The 23,444-nt window shown below is 40.4% G+C and overlaps 1 pseudogene; it reads left to right on the forward strand.

The window, feature by feature from the left end:
- Window positions 1-23,444, forward strand: part of LOC126144955 (glutathione S-transferase-like) — a 68,239-nt pseudogene that overhangs the window by 31,534 nt on the left and 13,261 nt on the right.

Raw genomic sequence — 23,444 nt, forward strand, 5'->3', positions numbered from 1 at the left:
GCCAGATCACTCCATTCAACTTACGTAATTTTTCTGTGTTTATACTGAAATGGTAAACAATTGTTTCCAATTTTGCAGCCACACCATTTGGACAGGTTCCCCTTCTTGAAATTGATGGAAAGAAGATGCATCAGTCCATAGCCATATGCCGTTATTTAGGAAAGAAGCTTGGACTGGCAGGTGAAAATGATTGGGAATCTGCTCAGATTGATATGGCTGTTGATACAGTACTAGACTTAAGAACAAGTAAGTTTTGTGTTAAGTAGTATTTGAAGCATGTTTCTCAAAACTGTTATTTAGTTCTATATTTGTACAATCTACTAGAACAATTTTTTACAAACAGAATTGTCATATTAAAGATCGAAAACATTTGTTTAGCTGCTATTGTTGAAGATCTAGCATGAGAAGGGGTGGATTTGCACCATTTTCTTAGAAATAATGTAACGTATTAATCTCTAGATTTAAGCAAAAATTTTGTTGAACAGAACTTTGGGGTATCTGGCATTGAGGTAACAACAAATAGTGCAACAGTGTCTATAGTCACAATCAAATAATTACATTATGAATAGCAAACAACAATGACTAATTATTCAACTAGGTATGTGTCCTGTTAGACCAGGACATTTTTTCACCATTACCACCTCAGTCTAATTTTGTGCTGTTCCTCTTTCTTGCTTGAGCAGGCATGCCATTGGAACTTAATGATACAATATAATTGTTCTAGATTAACTAGGTTTTACTTATTTGCCACTCCAATCTTCCCACTGACAACTGAAGGATGTTGTGTAGCAAATATTGACAATTTGTTTTTAGATCCATTAATCTTCCATTATTCTCATGTAAGATTTGTAGTTACTGGTTTATCTGATGATGATGGTCAAACATTAACAAATGGTGACCTGCTAGTTTCAGATCACAGAAGAAAAGTCTTGTATTACAGTACTGTAAACAATGACTTGATAACAGTGTTTTAAGAGAAAATTTACTGTTAACTGGTTTACAAAGATAGATGAAAAAATTTAGCTCTTTCTTAAAGATATTCCTACAGTGCATTTAGCCTTTTTTCCTCTACAAAAGGTGTCCAAACTTTTAGCTTACCTGGATCACACTGGAAGAGGACATGGGGTTTTGAGCTGCACATAATGTACTTAATGTGGTGTCACCGCCACACCCCACACTTGCTAGGTGGTAGCTTAAATCGGCCGCGGTCCATTAGTACATGTTGGATCCACGTGTCGCCACTGTCAGTACTTGCAGACCTAGCGCCATCACATGGCAGGTCTAGAGAGGCGGACTAGCACTCGCCCAGTTGTACGACGAAATTGCTAGCGACTAGACGTACGAAGCCTTCCTCTCATTTGCTGAGAGACAGTTAGAATAGCCTTCAGCTAAGTTAATGGCTACGACCTGGCAAGGCGCCATTTGTAACATTGCATGTATCTTAATGAGTCTCACTTGTATCATCAAGATTGCTGTATACCAAAGGATGCATAAAAGTTAAGTGTTCTAGTAGCTACGTTCTTTTCTTTATCGCATTCACTAATTATCCCGTTCCAGAAATCACGCCAGTCGGCGTGTGTGTACGCGTGCCTTTAAATCGGCTACCCGTCACTGTGGACTGGCTGCCTTGACAGTCCACAACACTTAACATTAACACTAACACTGATCATGTGATAGATGTTCACTTCTGACAACACACTGAAATTTGCTTTGGACAATTTGGACAACATGCAGCCTGTGGGGCATAGATTGAACCCTCTGCTTCTAAAACAAACAAGGGTAAAATTAACTGAAAGATAGGACCTAATATAGGTAATCACGGAATAAAAAATATCTTGTGCTATGTAGGGAAATTTCGTACCTACTTTAGAGACACGGTGTAATAAATTACGATATTGAAAAATTCTCGAGTCTGTTATTAAAAATGTGAATAAGTGCACTAAAACACTGCAAAATAAACAAGAAAAATTTATTTGCACCTCTATTTGTGCCTCTGTTAATCCTTTTGATCATATATTGTACAAGTTGTACAATACAATATTGTAAAAGTCAGTTTTTTGAATTATAGGTCATGTGATTTGATATGTGAATTGATGGGTTGGCTTGTTACAAATGATGAGGTGATGATCTTATAAAAATATAGTTTTTGGAATAAACTAAATAATGATCACATACACAGTTTAAAAATTACGATTTCCCTGAATAACATGAGCTATCGTTAGAGGAGGAGGCAGTAATCTCACGTGCTCAACCAGAATTAAATGGATACTACATCATATTCAGTAGGCTTTGATCTTTGGGGGAGGGGGGGGGGGGGAAGCAGGTTTTCAATCCTTGACTCACTGATTTCTGTATCACAATTTTCAAATCTGTGTGAAACACACAGGTTCACTGATCGGTTTTTATGTAGTCCCTTTTGATTACATTTAGTGCAAGGACATATTACTTTAATATAATGTCTCAAAATATTTAATCTACATATTACCTACAGTTTGAAACAAAAAGTGGTGGATATGATACTAACTTTGTGAATACATTTACATCAATATTTATTTTAGGTCTTAAAGTTACTTAAATGTTCTTTAAATCAGGTGATTATAGCACCCACATATAAAATCATACACCAAAAAGTAATTAATGTAGACTAATGAAATTTTTGGAATCTGTTTGTCTAGTTATATTTGAGTGATGAAAACTGCAGGATCACAGGTTGATATAAGCGCAAGACATGTCATCACAAATGCTGATACATCAATAACCAATGCAGCTGTCAGAATGTTGAATACAAACATGCAGATGTGAATGCATTGTGTTGTACAGTTGCTCGATATCTCTTTGTGGGATGGAGTTCCATGCCTGTTGGACTTGATTGGTCAATACAGGGATGGTTAATACTGTTTGTGGATTATACTATAGTTGTTATCCGATAATGTCCCGTATGTGCTTGACTGGAGACAAATCTGATGATTGAGCAGGCCAAGACAACTTATTGACACTCTGTAGAGCACGTCTGGATACAACTATTATCTGTGAGTGAGTGTCATCCTGTTGGAGAATACCTCCTAGACTTCTGTTCATGAATGGCAGCGCAACAGATCGAATGACCAGACTAACGTACAAGTTTTCTCTCAGGGTGTATGAGATAACGACGAGAGTGCTCTGCTGTCATACGAAATCACACCCTAGACCACAAATCCAGGTGTAGGTCCAGTATGTCTAGCATGCAGACAGCTTTTTGCAACCCCGCAACTGACTTCCTTCAAACGAACACAAGGCCACCACTGGCCTTCATCAGAAAACACAACTGACTTCCACCATGTCCTCCAATAAGCTCTTGCTTCATGTCACTGAAGTCGCAAATAGTAGTGGTTTTGGATAGTGGAATGAACGTTGCAGAGTCGCTAGCTCAGATCTGTCATTGTACTAACTGATTTAAAACTGCTTATTGTGTCACTGTCATGCTAGCTGCTGATCAAATTGCTACTGCAGATGCAGTATTATGTGCCAGAGCCATATGCCAAATATGATGGTCTCTCCTCTTGGTAGCGCCACATGGTCACCTGGAGCCCACTTTTCTTGGGACCATACGTTCTCATGAGTGCCGCCAGCAAACACGTACAGTGGCTGCATTTCTGCCAAGGCTTTCTGCAGTATCACAGAAGAAACGTCCAGTTTCTCATAACCCTAATACATAACCTCGTTTAAACACAGTGAGATATTGATAATGGGGTCTTTGCTGCCTTAAAGGCATTCTTGACTAACGTCAACTCGTCATATCTATTCTCAGACTAATGGCCACGAGGTTTACAGCATGTATTTAAAGCAAACCTGATTTGCATCCTCATAGTCGCGCTACTACGCCACTCTTACGCGACTGGTGCGAAATTCCAATGGAATTCAACTTTCAGATGTGGAAACACACCTACCAGCTTTCGTTTATCTTGCACACATCCTTCTTGATGTTGCGATTCTTTTTCCATCAGTGTATAATACATACAGCAATTCAAATTTAGCTGTGGTTTTATATCCAGTTATATACAGGGTGAGTCACCTAACATTACCGCTGGATATATTTCGTAAACCACATCAAATACTGACGAATCGATTCCACAGACCGAACGTGAGGAGAGGGGCTAGTGTAATTGGTTAATACAAACCATAAAAAAATGCGCGGAAGTATGTTTTTTAACACAAACCAACGTTTCTTTTAAATGGAACCCCGTTAGTTTTGTTAGCACATCTGAACATATAAACACATACGTAATCAGTCCCGTTTGTTGCATTGCAAAATGTTAATTACATCCGAAGATATTGTAACCTAAAGTTGACGCTTGAGTACCACTCCTCCGCTGTTCGATCGTGTGTATCGGAGGGCACCGAGTTACGTAGGGATCCAAAGGGAACGGTGATGGACCTTAGGTACAGAAGAGACTGGAACAGCACGTTACGTCCACATGCTAACACCTTTTTATTGGTCTTTTTTACTGACGCACATGTACATTACCATGAGGGGTTAGGTACACGGACACACGTGGTTTCCGTTTTCAATTACGGAGTGGAATAGTGTGTCCCGACATGTCAGGCCAATAGATGTTCAATGTGGTGGCCATCATTTGCTGCACACAATTGCAATCTCTGGCGTAATGAATGTCGTACACGCCGCAGTACATCTGGTGTAATGTCGCCGCAGGCTGCCACAATACGTTGTTTCATATCCTCTGGGGTTGTAGGCACATCACGGTACACATTCTCCTTTAACGTACCCCACAGAAAGATGTCCACAGGTGTAAGATCAGGAGAACGCCCTGGCCAATTTATGCGTCCTCCACATTCTATGAAACGCCCGTCGAACATCCTGTCAAGGGTCAGCCTAGTGTTAATTGCGGAATGTGCAGGTGCACCATCATGTTGATACCTCATACGTCGACGCGTTTCCAGTGGGACATTTTCGAGCAACGTTGGCAGATTATTCTGTAGAAACGCGATGTATGTTGCACCTGTTTGGGCCCCTGCAATGAAGTGAGGACCAATGAGGTGGTCGCCAATGATTCCGCACCATACATTTACAGTCCACGGTCGCTGTCGCTCTACCTGTCTGAGCCGGCGAGGATTGTCCACGGACCAGTAATGCATGTTCCGTAGATTCACTGCCCCGTGGTTTGTGAAACCTGCTTCATCGGTAAACAGGTAGAACTGCAACGCATTCTCTCTTAATGCTCATTGACAGAATTGCACTCGATGATTAAAGTCATCACTATGTAATTGCTGATGTAGCGACACATGAAACGGGTGAAAGAGGTGACGATGCAGTATGCGCATGACACTATTTTGACTCAGTCCACCGGCTCTCGCAATGTCCCGTGTACTCATGTGTGGGTTTATGGCAACAGCAGCTAACACACCAACTGCACCCGCTTCTCCTGTGACGGGCCTGTTACGGACCCGTTTGCGTGCTACGACCATACCTGTTGCATACAGTTGGCGGTAGATGTTCTGCAATGTGCGGCACGTTGGATGCTCTCAGTCCGGGTACCGTTCTGCGTACACCCTGCAGGCTTCAGCTGCATTTCGTCGACACTCGCGATAGATGAGTATCGTCTCCGCCTTTTCAGAGTTCAAATACACCATGGTCACAGTTCCTACAACACTACACTATCACAGAGTCTGGTAACACGGTGTACTACAGTTGGTCTGCGTGCGGAGACGAATGCAGAATAACAATAGCAGCAAGCGCTACATGCGGACACTGCGACAGCTAGGCCAAACCACAACAGTGCACTACAGCCACACTCGTAAACACGGTCGTCATCGTAAACATGTCCCTGCAGATGCTGCTCGCCGACCGTGGCCCGTGTTTGTTACAACACGCAACTGAACGTCGGAGGTTTCAAGCGTCAACTTTAGGTTACAATATCTCCGGATTTAATTAACATTTTACAATGCAACAAACGGCACTGATTACGTATTTGTTTATATGTTCAGATGTGCTAACAAAATAACGTGGTTCCATTTAAAAAACGTAGGTTTGTGTTAAAAAACATACTTCCGTGGATTTTTGTATGGTTTGTATTAAACAATTACACTAGCCCCTCTCCTCACGTTCGGTCTGTGGAATCGGTTCGTCAGTATTTGATGTGGTTTACGAAATATATCCAGCGGTAACGTTAGGTGACTCACCCCGTATATTGTTTTCATACACTTCATATAAAGGTAAATGCAAAACACACATAATAAAACATTCCCCATTATTTACGTTCTAAGGTACTTTATCAGTTTAGCGCCTGTTTGTTGAGAAATTTTATCAACAACCCTGTCTGTATGGTATACTTCTTAGCTGGTCTTTCTTTCTTGTGTAATAAAAATGGGCATCTGCATTTCTTCTGGTAATTTACTATCTTTTATTAATGAAACTATTCTTCTGTATGTGTTAATAGATGGACATACCAGTATTTTTGGTTTTTGGAAGGCATTTCTGCAGGAGTCACTTTGGTGTTATTCAGAATAATCCCAATTGCCTTTTTTTGCAATATAAGAATTTTTTTGCATTTATTCTGCCAGAGCTTCCCTTTAAGCAATTCCATATTGTAAGTAGAGTTGAAGAAGAATGTGACACACTGTACACTGAAGTGGCTAGTTTCATAATGAATATTGCATTGCTTAATTTACAGCAAACACTGTCTATATGTGGTCTTCATTAGAGCTAATTATCTGATACAGTTTTCAAAAATGTTATGCAGGTAATTTCTTCCAGTCTTCTTCCATGTATAAGTACATTTATGAGATCTTCCTTTTATTTATTAGTGAAAACCATGAACACTGCCTTTTGTAGTTTTCTAATTCAGTCATTCTGTGAGAACTACTGAACCACGTTATCTGCTAAAACGAATGTGCAAGTTTCTTTCTCTGCATTTACCACCGTCATGTCACCATGATACAAAAATTTTTGTTCCTTCTCACTGACTTTGATGTAGTTTTCAAAGAGATTGGATAGTAGCTCACCATACTTGATGAAAATACCTGCAGCCATTGTTTGATGTTATTTTATTATATAGCAACCAGTTCATTTCAGTATGTATGTGAACAGCCCAAGTCACAGAGACCATTAATCACAAGGATGGATGTACAGAAATAGTGGACTATGTACAGATCCCTGAGGCGCATAGTATTTAATGGCCTTGCTTTCAGATATGCATCTAGATTCTGCCATCAGATATTCCTTTCTGTTGCTAACACATGATTTTATCCATTGTGTTGCATGTTGACATAAACTATGGCTTTCAAGTTCATCAGAAGAATGAATTTAGTATTTCAGTTTTCATTTTGTCATCTTCGTCTCTGGTCCCATGATAATCAACAGATACCTGGACAGGTGACTTTTGTATTAGATATGTTGGATATACAACAAAAAGCTGATAAGTGTAATAAGTATAAGATTTTGAGTAAAAACTTATTCATTTCAGAGGAAACAGTGAGAAGCTTTTTAATAACTATATCAAGTAAGACCTCCTCCACTCCTCTTTATTCCCAGCCAATGCTGATTCCAGCACCAGCTCCTCTGAATTGTACGAGAGATACACTATGTAATCAAAAGTATCCGGACACCTGGCTGAAAATGACTTACAAGTTGGTAGCGCCCTCCATCGGTAATGCTGGAATTAAATATGGTGTTAGCCCACCCTTAGCCTTGATGACAGCTTCCACTCTCGCAGGCATACGTTCAATCAGGTGCGTTTCTTGGGGAATGGCAGCCCATTCTTCACGGAGTGCTGCACTGAGGAGAGGTATCGATGTCGCTTGGTGAGGCCTGGCATGAAGTCGGCGCTCCGAAACATCATAAATGTGTTCTATAGGATTCAGGTCAGGACTCTGTCCAGGCCAATCCATTACAGGGATGTTATTATCGTATAACTACTCCCCCACAGGCTCTGCATTATGAAGAGGTGCTCCATCGTGTCGAACGATGCAATCGCCATTACCGAATTTCTCTTCAACAGTGAGAAGCAAGATGGTGGTTAAAACACGAATGTGCACCTGTGCTGTGATAGTGCCACGCAAAACACCAAGGCGAACAAGCCCCTCCATGAAAAACGCGAACACACCATAGCACCACCGCCTCTGAATTTTGAATTTGACTGTTGGCACTACACTCGCTGACAGATGACGTTCACCGGGCATTCGCCATACACACCATGCCATCGGATCGCCACATTGTGTACCGTGATTCGTCACTCCACACAACGTTTTTCCAGTGATCAATCGTCCAATTGGGGAGGCGTTCTTTGGCATTTACCGGCGTGATGTGTGGCTTATGAGCAGCAGCTCGACCGTGAAATCCAAGTTTTCTCACCTCCCGCCAAACTTTCATAGTACTTGCAGTGGATACTGATGCAGTTTGGAATTCCTGTGTGATAGTCTGGATTGATGTCACCCTATTATACATTACGACCCTCCTCAACGTCGGCGGTCTCTGTCAGTCAACAGAAGAGGTCAGCCTGTACGCTTCTATGCTGTACGTATCCCTTCACGTTTCCACTTCACTATCACATTGGAAACAATGGACCTATGGACGTTTAGGAGTGTGGAAATCCCGCGTACAGACATATGACACAAGTAATACCCAATCACCTGGCCATGTTCGAAGTCCGTGAGTTCCGCGGAGCGTCCCATTCTGCTCTCTCACGATGTCTAATGACTACTGAGATCGTTGATATAGAGTACCTGGCAGTAGGTCTCAGCACAATGCACCTAATATGAAAAAGTATGTTTTTCGGGGTGTCTGGATACTTTTTATCACATTAGTGTAGCTGTCCCTCCAGTACTCTTTGATTTCTGTATTCCCAGTTCTGTATTACCATGCACTGGACCTGGGTTCGACTCCCAGTCGGGTTGGAGATTTTCTCCGCTCGGGGACTGGGTGTTGTGTTGTCCTCATCATCCTTTCATCCTTCGCTTGTATATGAGTAGAATCGTTTACACTAGACGGAATCGAAGAGATCATGAGGTAGTGAACATTGCCTATGAGCGCTGTGTTATTAATTTGTAAAGTTTTTGGAGCTAATATTCGGCATACAGGATACAACTCTAGCTTGTTGGTGCCACAATGCGAAGCTCTGCTAATGGTTCAAATGGTTCAAATGGCTCTGAGCACTATGGGACTCAACTGCTGTGGTCATAAGTCCCCTAGAACTTAGAACTACTTAAACCTAACTAACCTAAGGACAGAACACAACACCCAGCCATCACGAGGCAGAGAAAATCCCTGACCCCGCCGGGAATCGAACCCGGGAACCCGGGCGTGGGAAGCGAGAACGCTACCGCACGACCACGAGATGCGGGCCTCTGCTAATGATTGAGGATTATTTTGCATGGAAAGCGCTCTGTTCTTGACGGAGTATGGAAAAAAGCGCTGAGAAGGAAGAATTTAAGTGCCTCATATTTTATGCAAGCGTGACATGCGTGCAAACTCGTGCACTTTACACGAAATTGCATCTCCATCTCTCCTTAGCACCGGTCCAAAATTTTCCTTGTATGTCGGCTGCCATTTATTCCTGGCTTCTCATTACCATTGAGAGGAAATTTATAAACAGAATACTAATTACCGACGTCGAGCATCATCTCAAGAGATGACACAGCTAGCCACCTAGTGTGTAAGGGATAATGGTCAGATCCTTTTTCTTAAAAAGAAAAAAAAAAACAGCATGCTCTAGTGGCAAACCGTGAGCTTCGTGGTCCAGAGAGCGCGCGATCAAATCTCGTTCAGACCGCAACTTTTTCACTGTGATTTTTAACCGAGCATTCACTTCTCACACGTGTTGCAGTGGCCAAGAAAGACATGTGGTTCGGAATCCACGTCAAACTGCAGGTCTTCATTTGCCGATTAGGTAACTGGGGAAGGTTACGGACATGTAAGCAGCTGCAGTGGTGTCCAGTTGATTGGTTGGTTGGTTTGGGGAAGGAGACCAGACAGCGTGGTCATCGGTCTCATCGGATTAGGGAAGGAAGTCGGCCGTGCCCTTTCAGAGGAACCATCCCGGCATTTGCCTGCAGTGATTTAGGGAAATCACGGAAAACCTAAATCAGGATGGCCGGACGCGGGATTGAACCGTCGTCCTCCCGAATGCGAGGCCAGTGTGCTAGCCAATGCGCCACCTCGCTCGATGTGTCCAGTTGAAACAACTGCAAAAGGCCTACCGGGTACACCAGACGGAATACCCTTTTGCTCGTGGTTGTTAGCTTGTCTTCTCCGGTGAAAACCTGGCTTAAACTATACAAACATTTTTGTGAATAATTTCATATCGATGATTCAGTTCTTGCACATATAATTCTGATAAAAGTGGCTAGCAGAGAAAATAAAATCATAGCAGTGTTTGATGTCACAGACGACTTCCATCAATGAGGACATGTAATATGTTGGCCGGCCGGGGTGGCCGAGCGGTTCTAGGCGCTACAGTCTGTAGCCGCATGGCCGCTACGGTTGCAGCTTCGAATCCTGCCTCAGGCATGGATGTGTGATGCCCATTTTATAAAAATTCCTATAGGTCTTTCCTTATAATAATGTTTGAATGTTTTACATTTGACTATGAATGAAAAAGCTCTTAGTTTATTCCTTCATAAAATTGCGAAGTGTCTAAAAAAATTGTTCTGAGCACTATGGGACTTAACTTCTGAGGTCATCAGTCCCCTATAACTAAGAACTGCTTAAACCTAACTAACCTAAGGACATCACACACATCCATGCCCGAGGCAGGACTCGAACCTGGGACCGTAGCGGTCGTGCGGCTCCAGACTGTAGCGCCTAGAACCGCCCGGCCACTCCTGTCGGCGAAGTGTCTATTGAATGACAAAAACAATCATTTTTCTTGCACCAATCACACCGGACAAAGGAAAAATTGATGCAGTCAGTCACTTCAGAATAACGACTGGTTTTATTTAGACAGAACTGAGACGGAATCAGAAATGGTCCCGACCTTTGTTCTGCATATTGCGCTGCATACCAGGCGTACTTGATCAAATTCGTAATGCGTGGCGAAGAAAACTGGTAACGCACAAATGACTGGAGCGTAAGAACACTGTTCCGCTGATACTCCTGAAATGAGAGAGATATATCAGAAAATATGTTGTCTGATAATTTCCCGAAAAATGCTTTCCACTGTCAAAAAAATTCTTTATCGAGAGGTTGAATCGCAATAGTAGTTCCAGGCGGAATCCACATTACATTACAGATTTCTCGTGGCCTCCACAAAAACAGAGGCATCGTTATGTCCAGACCATGAATCCAACAAAAGCAGTGAATTAGTTTATGCAGCTGGTAGGAATACGTTTTGAACGAAATGTCGAAAATTATTCTTCCCCTTTTTTCCAGATTTTAATACGTCGATTACAAGATTTTTGCAACTAAACAATCCATTGTAGAATGAAGGCTTTCACGACCGGTTGACATGGCTGTTTATATACTTTCCGGGATGCGAGGTCGTGGTCCAAGAACTTTTCTGCTCCTTACGTTTCGTCCAGGACTGCGCTGGACTTCCTCAGAGGCGCTGCTCCGCTGAGTCTTGCCGACTCAGCGGAGCAGCGCCTCTGAGGAAGTCCAGCGCAGTCCTGGACGAAACGTAAGGAGCAGAAAAGTTCTTGGACCACGACCTCGCATCCCGGAAAGTATATAAACAGCCATAAACAATCCATTTTTTTTAGTTTTGGTTCTAATATGCCTTGCGGTTCTTGAAGGCAGATATACAGGTGCGGGAACAGTGAACCACTCATACTTATCACTGGCATTATCGTATGTTAATGTGTCATTGACTTCATTGATTGGGCGAACGACTCCGTCTTTTTTACACCCCGAAATCATGAAGTGCGGTGTGCACGCAGTTCTTTCACGAAACCTGACTGATCAGCGTTATAAGCAGCAGCTGCGGGGATAATACCAGCTTTCGTCTTTACGTCAGCTATGGATTTCTCTATAGCATTGTCTATCAGTGGTAGTTGCTGTACACGTTTACGTGACGTAAACTTGGTAATTTTGCGACTTCCTATTCTGTAAGATTTCTTGAATCTGCGTAGCCAGGTCGACAAAGTCTGGAAATTAGTAATGTTCGTGTCAGATGCAATTCGGAAGACCCAGTCTCGTCGATCTCCATCGGTAACAGTGTATAGTCTCTCACGAACAATTCTAAATGTTTCAACAGTTTCCATTCAGATCGTTTCGGGTTTCCCTTTGACGCAAATTTCTTACTTCATGTAATTCATTCTTTCTTTTTTACAGTTCACGCCACGATTTTACGAAATGAAAACGCTTTTGCACACTGCGTAACTTCAAGCGTCTTTTCCCTCCTTCGTTTAAGCAATATTTCACCACATTTTCTTTGTCGCTAAAAGCTGACGCAATACATGTTTTTTTAAGGCTTCGAAGATATTCTTCTTTGGAACTGTTGCTGGCGCAACTGACGTCGCTCGTACCATAATTCATGGAATCGTCACAGTTATTTCCTATTTATTCTAACGTATCCACAATTTTAAACGAAATGTCAGTATGATTCGAATGAATGTCAAGGAAATCAACTAACAAGTGACACATATGTACGTCCTCAAGAGTAGGTGACTTATGCTGCAAACTACGTTCTTCATATTTCATCACTGCTAAACTGAGAAAGTTAACTAGGTTTCACATTACTGTGAAAATGGAAGGAAAAAAAGGTACTACTAGCAGCCTAGTCTTACGAACGCACAATAAATATTAATTCAGATTATCTGTATTGTCAATACTTACCAAAACTGCGAAAAGCAACTGATAATTTGTAATAGATGTTACTTGAGTGACAAATTCGAGAGAATAGTAACTGTATACTGTAGTGTCAGAAAAACTATCAACGAATGGTAACCTGAAACGTCCTTTACAAATTACGATCGGGTTGTTTGGTTTTCCTGTTTAAAAATGTACCGCCGACCTCGGCTGTGTGTATGTGTATGTATGTGTGTGTGTGTGTGTGTGTATACCTAGCTGCACATGCGCAGTTGCTACGCCGCCAATAGAGGTGTTCATTTCATGGCGCGCCATGAATCTGGCAATTTTCAGCTATTTTTTTAACACTTGCAAAGCGTCTTAGCAGCTAAAATTTTGACAGTGCATTTCTTTCGTTGTGTCCTTCCTGAGTAAAAACTTTTAGGGTAGGTTTCGACATGTCTTATTGGTCCATTTCATTGTGAGATACATGGCTGCACGAAATTTTTAAGAGTTTGCAGAGGTAAAGTCACATTGAGGAGACTTTCCGTGTAGTTCATTCTAGGCGATACAGTATTGTGTATTAAATGTAACCGATATATCTAAATTGTATTTAAAACTGAGAGCGGAATGATATCTCTTTTCATTCTTGAGATACTGGTTGTTATATCCACGGACAGGTCGCTCGCGGTGGGTCCGAATCCTTTCCTGCGCTTCGGGAATCAAGTGGTCGTAAAAATCGTCGTATCTCATAAACGGTTCAAGATATCGAAACGACGTTCTTTGCAAATGACAGCACGCAGAAAGGACTTTTTTATCGTATGATTAACACTCGATACGTGTTTGTCAAACGTGTGAGCAGAGCGAAAACAAGACTTCCTATAAATTACACCACGAATTTTGTCTGAATTTTCATAGCCAAACAAAGAGAGAAAAACAGGCAAACGGTGTATCAAGGTGCTCAACGTGAGATCTACAAGGTGTACAACTTTGCTTCCGCAGTTTTTCCCCAACATTTGAGGCTTAAATGAAACAAATTGGTTACACGTGTATCATTCAAAGAATTTTCCATCGCTGCCCACTACTTTCTCCCATCTTTCGGGCAGTGTACGAATCCCGGGTCGAAAAAATTGTTCATCTTTTGAAGCGATCCACGAATCGATCTAATTTGTGACTTCTTCATGAGATCAGAAGTGTTAGTCAGCCCTGCACCATTGATCTAAACAGGTGAAAGTCAGAGGGAGCAATGTCTGGAGAATATGGCGGGTGGGGCAGTACGTTTTCACCTCTTTAGCAGCGTGGGGTTGAGCGTCGTCGTGCTGCAAAATCACTTTATCGTGCCTCTCGCTGTATTGCGGCCGTTTGTATTTTAATGCTCTGCTCAAACGCATTAATTGCGTTCGATAACGAGCACCTGTGATTGTTTCACTTGGTTTTAACACCTCATAGAACACGACGCTGAGCTGGTCCAGCCAATGCAGAGCATGATATTGGAGCCGTGAATATTCGGTTTGGCCATCGACGTGGAAGCATGGCCGGGATATCACCATGATTTTTTGCGTTTAGTGTTATCCTAATGAACTCATTTTTCATCCCCAGTCACAATGCGATGCAGAAATCCCTTCCGTTTTTGTCTCTGAAGCAACTGTTCACAAACACACAAACGCCGTTCAACGTCTGTTGGTTTCAGATCACACAAAACCCAAGTTCCTTCTTTCTGTATCATGCTCATAGCCTTGAGACGTTTTGAAATGGCTTACTGTGTCACTCCCACTAATCGTGCCAATTCTTCTTGAGTTTGACTCGAGTCTTCACTCAGCGATGTCTCCAGTTCTGCATCTTCGCAAAAATTCTCTCTTCCACTACTATGCCGGTCTATGACGTTAAAATCACCGTTCTTGAAGCGTTGAAACCACTCACGACACGTTCTCTCACTAATATCGCCCTCTCATACGTACTTGATATCAGTCGATGAGACTCAGCAGCTGTTTTCTTCATATTGAAACAAAATAGTAACACCTCCCGCAAATGACGAGAATTAAGCTCGTAAATTGACATTTTAAATCAAGAACAACTTTATGATGCAGACACAAATCGACTAATGTTTAAATGAGGTTATGGTGACCGAGGTGCAAGCTAACTGCCTGATGTCTGCGACCTGTTTCTTTCGACCGCTACTTACCATTGTCACCACCTATCGGCAAACGCGGAAGCAAAGTTATACACCTTCTAATTTTGCAGGAAAATATTTAATTGCTTGAAAGTTATCAGGGTAATTAAGGAAAACTCAGTTACTCAGTTGAGGAATAATTTAAATATTTCACGAAAAGCTGCTGCAAAGCAGTCTTAAAAAGTTCCTCTGTTCGAGGCCTAGCTATTTTGCGCATAAAAAGATACATTGGTGCGGTATTTAAATGTCCGGAAAGGCTTCCTTCGAATTAAGTACTAATATCAGAATTTTCGAGAACAGAAGACGTTAGGAAGGCAAATGAGATGTCAGTAAGATCATGCTTTCTGAATAACTATTTGTAAAATGATTTATGTAATAGAAATAAATGGATCAGAGAAACATTCTATGTGCCTTTGAATGACGCTCGAAATCATGAATAGTAAATGAGGGGCTTCAAATGCTTCTCTAATATTCTTTTTATTTCGTACTTCCAGATAAATCAATTCGCAAAACGTTTGACTTTCTTTTCAAAACTTTTGTGTGCTTTACTTTTACAGACTATTTAGGTAGTGAAAAGCGTGGGCTTAACACTGACTGCTGATGAATTACGTTCTCAACATCAAATACCAGTAAAATTTCGTGACTGTTCAATGTATTTGATTAGGAATTTAATATGTGTGATATACGAGGTAGGTGTGTATACATTTAAAGATGAAGTACTTTGGCAAGACCTTAAAAATATAGTTATAGTTTACGTAAAACTTAGTATACAGAACTGTAGCTGAGTGGTCAGTTAAAACATAAGTAACAGTCGACACCGAACCCACGACCTTTCATCAGATGCTTTGGCAAACCTATGCTCATTCTTTTGTATTTCCGATACTCTGTCATTCTTCCGCATTTATCGGCTGTTAATAGTTCTTAATCATGTAAAAAACATTCGTCTTTAATTTATTGATGAGATGTTTAATGCTCCTCAGCTCATTCACGTGTATTCGAAGAATTTATTTGGTGATCTTCCTAACTGATGATATAAATTATGAAATTCTCCATAAAGATTCCTCTCTTTGTAAATTTCATCCATCGCTTTATTTTCTCAAGTAAAACTAATTTTGTAGTCTCACTCTCCAGCTACAGTATTCTACAGTTTAGGGGCACCGTTTTATAGAGACAGGTGGTCGACCCTAAGCAGAGAGATGGTCGCTCTCACGCAGGACATCCGAGCTTTTCGCACGATGCTGCTGCTTGTTGGTGGAGTGTCGCGTATCCAGATGTCGCTCGATGTCGGTCGCTTCTGACGCTTATGTAGGACACGGCCTAGGACGTTGGTGCAAAGACTGGTGATCAGGGACTTCATTCCACCACCCCTACCATGAAGACAAAGGAAAGATTACATGCAGTGTACATGTACTGGTCAAGCCCAATGATGCTTACGCCTGGTGACAGGATGGGAACAGGTTTATCCGCCATGCCATGGCCACTGAGCTTCAAATTAAGTAATTAATGCATGTGGTAATATTATCTCATCGAAAAAATACTTTCAGACTATTCATTTGTATCACATCGCTCGTAACTGCCACACTATACAGGGTGGTCCATTGATAGCGACCGGGCCAAATATCTCATGAAATAAGCATCAAACGAAAAAAACTACAATGAACGAAACTCGTCTAGCTTGAAGGGGGAAACCAGATGGCGCTATGCTTGGCCCGCTAGATGGCGCTGCCATATGTTAAATGGATATCACCTGCGCTTTTTTTAAATGGGAACCCCCATTTTTCATTACATATTCGTGTAGTACGTAAAGAAATAAAATGTTTTAGTTGGACCACTTTTTTCGCTTTGTGATAGATGGCGCTGTAACAGTCACAAACGTATAAGTACATGGTATCGCGTAACCTTCCTCCAGTGCGGACGGTATTTCCTTCGTGATACATTACCCGTGTCAAAATGGATCGTTTACCAATTGCGGAAAAGGTCGATATCGTGTTGATGTATGGCTATTGTGATCAAAATGCCCAACAGGCGTGTGCTATGTATGCTGCTCGGTATCCTGGACGACATCATCCAAGTGTCCGGACCGTTCGCCGGATAGTTACGTTATTTAAGGAAACAGAAAGTGTTCAGCCATATGTGAAACGTCAACCACGACCTGCAACAAATGATGATGCCCAAGTAGGTGTTTTAGCTGCTGTCGCGGCTAATCCGCACGTCAGTAGCAGACAAATTGCGCGAGAATCGGGAATCTCAAAAACGTCGGTGTTGAGAATGCTACATCAACATCGATTGGACCCTTACCATATTTCTGTGTACCAGGAATTGCATGACGACGACTTTGAACGTCGTGTACAATTCTACCACTGGGCACAACAGAAATAACGGAACGATGACAGATTTTTTGCACGCGTTCTATTTACCGACGAAGCGTCATTCAGCAACAGCGGTAACGTAAACCGGCATAATATGCACCATTGGGCAACGGAAAATCCGCTATGGCTGCCACAAGTGGAACATCAGCGACCTTGGCGGGTTAATGAATGTTGCGGCATTATGGGAGGAAGGATAATTGGCCCCCATTTTATCGATGGCAATCTAAATGGTGCAATGTATGCTGATTTCCTACGTAATGTTTTACCGATGTTACTACAAGATGTTTCACTGCATGACAGGATGGCGATGTACTTCCAACATGATGGATGTCCGGCACATAGCTCGCGTGCGGTTGAAGCGGTATTGAATAGCATATTTCATGACAGGTCGATTGGTCGTCGAAGCACGATACCATGGCCCGCACGTTCACCGGATCTGACGTCCTCTGATTTCTTTCTGTGGGGAAAGTTGAAGGATATTTGCTATCGTGATCCATCGACAACACCTCACAACATGCGTCAACGCATTGTCAATGCATGTGCGAACGTTACGGAAGGCGAAGTACTCGCTGTTGAGAGGAATGTCGTTATACGTATTGCCAAATGCATTGAGGTTGACGGACATAATTTGGAGCATTTATTGCATTAATGTGGTATTTACAGGTAATCACGCTGTAACAGCATGCGTTCTCAGAAATGAAAAGTTCACAAAGGTACATATATCACATTGTAACAACCGAAATAAAATGTTCAAACGTACCTACGTTCTGTATTTTAATTTAAAAAACCTACCTGTTACCAGTTGTTCGTCTAAAATTGTGAGCCAAATGTTTATGACTATTACAGCGCCATCTATCGCAAAGCGAAAAAATTGGTCCAACTAGAACATTCATATTTATTTACATACTACACGAATATGCAATAAAAAATGGGGGTTCCTATTAAAAAAAAACGCAGTTGATATCCGTTTGACCTATGGCAGCGCCATCTAGCAGGACAACCATAGCGCCATCTGGTTCCCCCTTCATGCTAGACAAATTTCGTTCTTTGTAGTTTTTTCGTTTGACGTTTATTTCGTGAGATATTTAGCCTGGTCACTATCAATGGACCACCCTGTGCACACACACACACACACACACACACACACACACACACACACACACACACACACTACATTGCGCAGCACTTTTGGTTGGCATCAGGACCTTTATGATACTGCTAAAATTCTATCAGATTCTTCACGATGTCCCCTTGTCCCAAATCGAAAATCTGAGTCAGCACCACACAACAGTTGATGAGATGTTGAGTTCATGGAAATGGAAAGGGGTTAGAATTTTCGTCACAGATCCTGGGCATAGGATTTTACAGTAAGAGTCATTTAGGTATGATGGTTTACAGTGGAATGACAGCTGTTTACCATTTTCTACTCAGTATTGCCTAAATAATCATTCACTTGTAGTACCGGAATGAGTTATTTAAGAGGTGTGCTTCAAATGATTTTTAAATATTTGGATTTTAGTTGTCTCTTTCATCTCCTTAGGAAGTCATTGTACAATTTTATTCCCTTGTATAAAATGGTGTTGTTTACTTGTTTACTCGGTTTACTTTACTTGGTAAAAATACGTTTAGTATGGATCTTCTCTGATGATCATGAATTCTGTAGTAACTGTTGTAACTACCGATTTTTTCCTTGATGTGCCTAACAGATTAATATATGCACTCATATAGTGTAGTTAGGATACCCAACTGTCTAAACATATCCTTATCGTGAGCTCAGGTAGTGTTTTGGTTAATATACTGATGATCCTATTCTGTAGTTTCACGACTGCGTACCCCCCCCCCCCCCCCCTTCCCCTGAGAAATGATTCCACAGTTAAAAATTGAGTGCATGTAAGATGTAACTAGGAGGCATTGTCTGCTACACACTGGTGACAAGACTCTAGGGTATAGCATGCTGATGACATTTTCTTTGCTAGTGTATTTGTGGTTCATTCCTCTTAGGTGACAGTCAATATTAATTGTTAAAATTTTTGTGTTGCTATACAAACTACGACATTTTCTTACAAATTTAATTTTACAGAATTATTTTCCTCCTTGGTTGGTGTAAGTTTATTGTGTCATGACTATAAACATTCTTCATAGTTTTTTGCTTCTTCTTCAAGGAATTCTCACGTTTTATTTGTAAATACAGTGTTGCTGTCATACGCAACTGGAATTTTTCCCATGACTAACAATGTCTAGAAGGTCATTAATGTACATCCTAAACAATGTAGATCCTAAGATGCTGCCCTGAGGGACTCCTATGTAAGTGTAGTTGTGAACTGACCAATGTGTCCCAAAAAAGTTTTCTTTATTTGAAGCCTTGGTTACCTTTACATTTTGTGCCTTGTTTTCTTGATACAATCAGAACCAGTCATTTACAGTTCCTCTTATTCCTAATGATTCCAATCTTTTAAGTAGAGTTTTATGGTCAACAGTGTATATGTTTGACACGTCCATCCTTGTCTAGTGCACCTAATAGTACTTCTGTAAACTCTACTATGCCTGATTTTGTACTTCTTCCATTCTCAAAACCAAAATTTGCTTTGGGGAGGAAGTTACATTTATCCAGTTAACTCATTAGTTTGTCATTAAAAAAAGATGCTATTATTTTTTAAGAATGATGACAGCAGATAAATGGGCTTGTGGTTTATGTATCTCGTGCATCACCATTTTTTCTTTAGCAGAGGCACATCTACTGCCTGTTTCAGATACTCTGGGGCCTTTTACTGCCTATGCATTCTTTAAATACGCAGGTTGGCTCTTCATCTATGCCTGCTCCCTTATTATTCTTTAATTTTTATACTCGTTTCCTGACTTTGCTCTCTATGGCGGGTAGAAACATCATTGTACTCGCTGCATAAGTTTGACTGGAACAAAATTTTAGATTTTGCAATTTTTGTTGTATTTTCTCTGCTATACATAAAAACGTTTCTTCTCAAAATTTGCTAGTTTCTGTGGATCAATAATCGACCTACCGCTATCTTTTATCTGTAATTTATTGTCATTCTGTTTTCCTGCTTTTTCCTATACAACCCTCCAGGCTGCTTTCCTTTCACTTTCTGCTTTAAGAATTGTTTAGCCATTTCCTGACATTTTAGTGGCAAGCAACGTCTTCCTGCAAATCTTTTTGTACATCTGACAATAGTTTCTGAACTCTGGTGCACTATGGATTTTTCTTATGGAACTCTGATATTTCAATGTTTGGTAGGTCTTTCTTATACCTGCTGTTATCTACCTGTCTTTATTGCGCTTTGCTATAGATGTGGATACTTTTGAAAATGACTGTTCAAAGTTTAGTTTAAATATTGTATGGAACATACAGAATTTTGTAACTATATTGTTTTACTATATACACTTCACCCCAGATATGGTTTAACAATGTCCTTGAAAACTATTGAGTTTAGTGTTTTGAAAGAGACCTTTAGATCTGGAGTCTGATGGGGTTATACAACACAGTTTTTAGTTTTGTTATTTGCTAGAAATGACTGGAGAGTCCGAGAATTTCTACATGTAGAAGGCAAGGTTCTGTGACTGTATTTGCAAAAAACATGATTGATTACTGAAGATAAAGATTTTGTTATCCTTGTTGTTCTGTTGACCAACTGTTACATGTCAAAACTCTGAAGAATGTTTATGACACTGCTACTGGTTTCATCTATGGTATCTGTGTTTTTAGTTATATCTGCTTATAAGATTATACTACACTTGTGCACTGAAACTTTGTTCAGAACCTTTATTAATTTATTAAAAAATGATATCTCTGTTTCCATCAGTGGTCACTACACACAAAGAATAATTACTCTTTCTTTTATAAAAATTTGATTACCTGCTAGTTCAATCCTGATATTTCAAAATGTTGACTGTGATAAGGTCATGTCTCAGTTTAAATTTTATTCTCTTTTTGATATGTATACATTATCTTATCCCCTTTAAAGAAGTCCTATGACAATAGCTTTCTCTCTCATGTGAGGATAATGTTTATGAGTTGGGTTTTTGTATCTCTACACAAGTGTAGAGTCACATTGTTGTACAGTTTAATACTAAACTGATACAATGCGCTTCATTAATCCCATAATCAAGCAAAATCTCCAGGGATTTGTAATGGATCACGGCATTGCCGAAACACCTATGTAAAATTACTTCAAAAATATTATCACCAATTACTCATCAATAATATAAATTTTCTTGTGTCTAATTGGGCATATGGTTGGTTATAAAGTGGCATACACAATCAGCAGCAGAACTACTATTTTTTTTTAAATACAGTTATTGTTTATTCAGCAACATTCCTCTGGTATTCTTACTATTATTTAGTCATTATGTGTAATATTGTCATGATTACTGTAAGTTGATAAAAGTTATGTGAGTATACAGGCAAGCATATTTATTTACAAATAAGTTTTGTAGTTGTTGTATTAATAGTAGTAATCATCCAGGAGATTTTAATCATCTGTCAATCAATTGGGACAGTTACAGTTTTGTTAATGGTAAGTATGAAAAGACACCTTGTGAAAACTTACTGAGTGCCTTGTCTAAAATCTACCTATAACATGTAGTTCAGAACCCTACTTGTGATGGAACTATATCATATCTAACGGTAATGAAGGAACCTTATCTTTTAGAAGATTTCTACACTGAAATCGGTTTCAGTTACCATAAGGCAATGGCAGCACGAATGATTAACAAAGCAGAAAGGGCAACTAAAAGAGGTAGAAATATTTATATTTTAAGTAACCTAGGCAAAGAAGCAGTATTACCTTTTCTCAATGTGTTACTTGGAACATTTAGCTCAGGGCAGAAGCATGTAGAGGAATGATGGTTCAAGTTTAATGAAATAGTTGACCATCCAGTGGATAGATATGTACCCAGTAGAACACCCTGCTGTGATGGGAGATATCCCCAAAGGTATAAGGTCATCGTAAATAAACTTCTAAAGAAACGGAAATTACTGCTTGACAGATGTAAAACAAAGCATAAGAATATATACAGAAAGATGCTGAATGAGATGCATTTGGCTGTCAAGAAGACAATTCGTAAAATCTTCAACAAGTTCCATAGCAGAAAATTTTTGAAAGTTCTCTCACAAAACGTGAAGAAATTCTGGTGGTATGTGAAGGCTGTTAGCGACATCAGTGTTATGGTCCAGGCTTTCATAGACAGGAACAGGAATTGAAATTGAGGGTGACAGAGAATAAGCAGAAATGCTAAACTCTATTTTCAAAATTTCCTTTACAGAGGAAAATCCGGAAGTATTTTCTCCACCTAATGTTCATACTGCTCTAGAGATGTGTAAAAAGGATGTCAGCATTAGTGGCATTTAGAAACAGCTAAAATTGTTAAAAATGAATAAATATCCAGGATCAATGCAATCTCTATCAGATTCTATACTGACATTGTGGCTGAGTTTGCCCCTCTTTAACCGTAATATACCACAGACATCAAACAAAAAATTGTGGCTAGGCATTGGAAGAAAACACAGGTTACATCCATCTACAAGAAGGGCACCAGGAGTTATCCACAAAACAACAGTGCAGTGTTCTTGACATCATGTCCTTGCCTTCCTATCTAAAGCAGTGACATTCATCGTAAAATCATCAAACACTTTCTGAGCTAAAACGTAATGAGATATCTCAAGTGTACTGACCAATTCCATACCAACCAGGTTGGGTCCCAAAAGCACTGATCATGTATAACTCAACTCATACTGTCCTCACATGACATGGTGAAAGCTGTGGTTCAAGGCAGTCAGGTAGCTGCAGTGTTTCTTGACTTCCAAATTGCATTTTTCTTGGTGTCACATATACACTTATTATTGAAAGTACACTCATATCAGCTACAAACCGAGATTTGCGGAAGGATTGAAATTTTCTTGGTGAGGAGAACAAAGTGTGTTGCAACCTCTGGTATTCATGTTGTATATTAATGACCTTGCAGACAATATTAATAGTAATCTCATACTTCTTACATACGATGCCGTTATCTATAATGCTGTACTTTCTGAAAAACGCTGCACAGTCAGATCTTGAAAGATTTAAAAACGGTGTAAAGACCAGCAACGTGCTGTAAAGGCCAGCAACGTGCTTTAAATATTCCAAAGTGTAACATTTTCCACTTTGAAAAACAAAAAATATAGCAACACCCTATG

This window comes from Schistocerca cancellata, chromosome 2, assembly GCF_023864275.1.
Source record: "Schistocerca cancellata isolate TAMUIC-IGC-003103 chromosome 2, iqSchCanc2.1, whole genome shotgun sequence".
Lineage (NCBI taxonomy): Eukaryota > Metazoa > Arthropoda > Insecta > Orthoptera > Acrididae > Schistocerca > Schistocerca cancellata.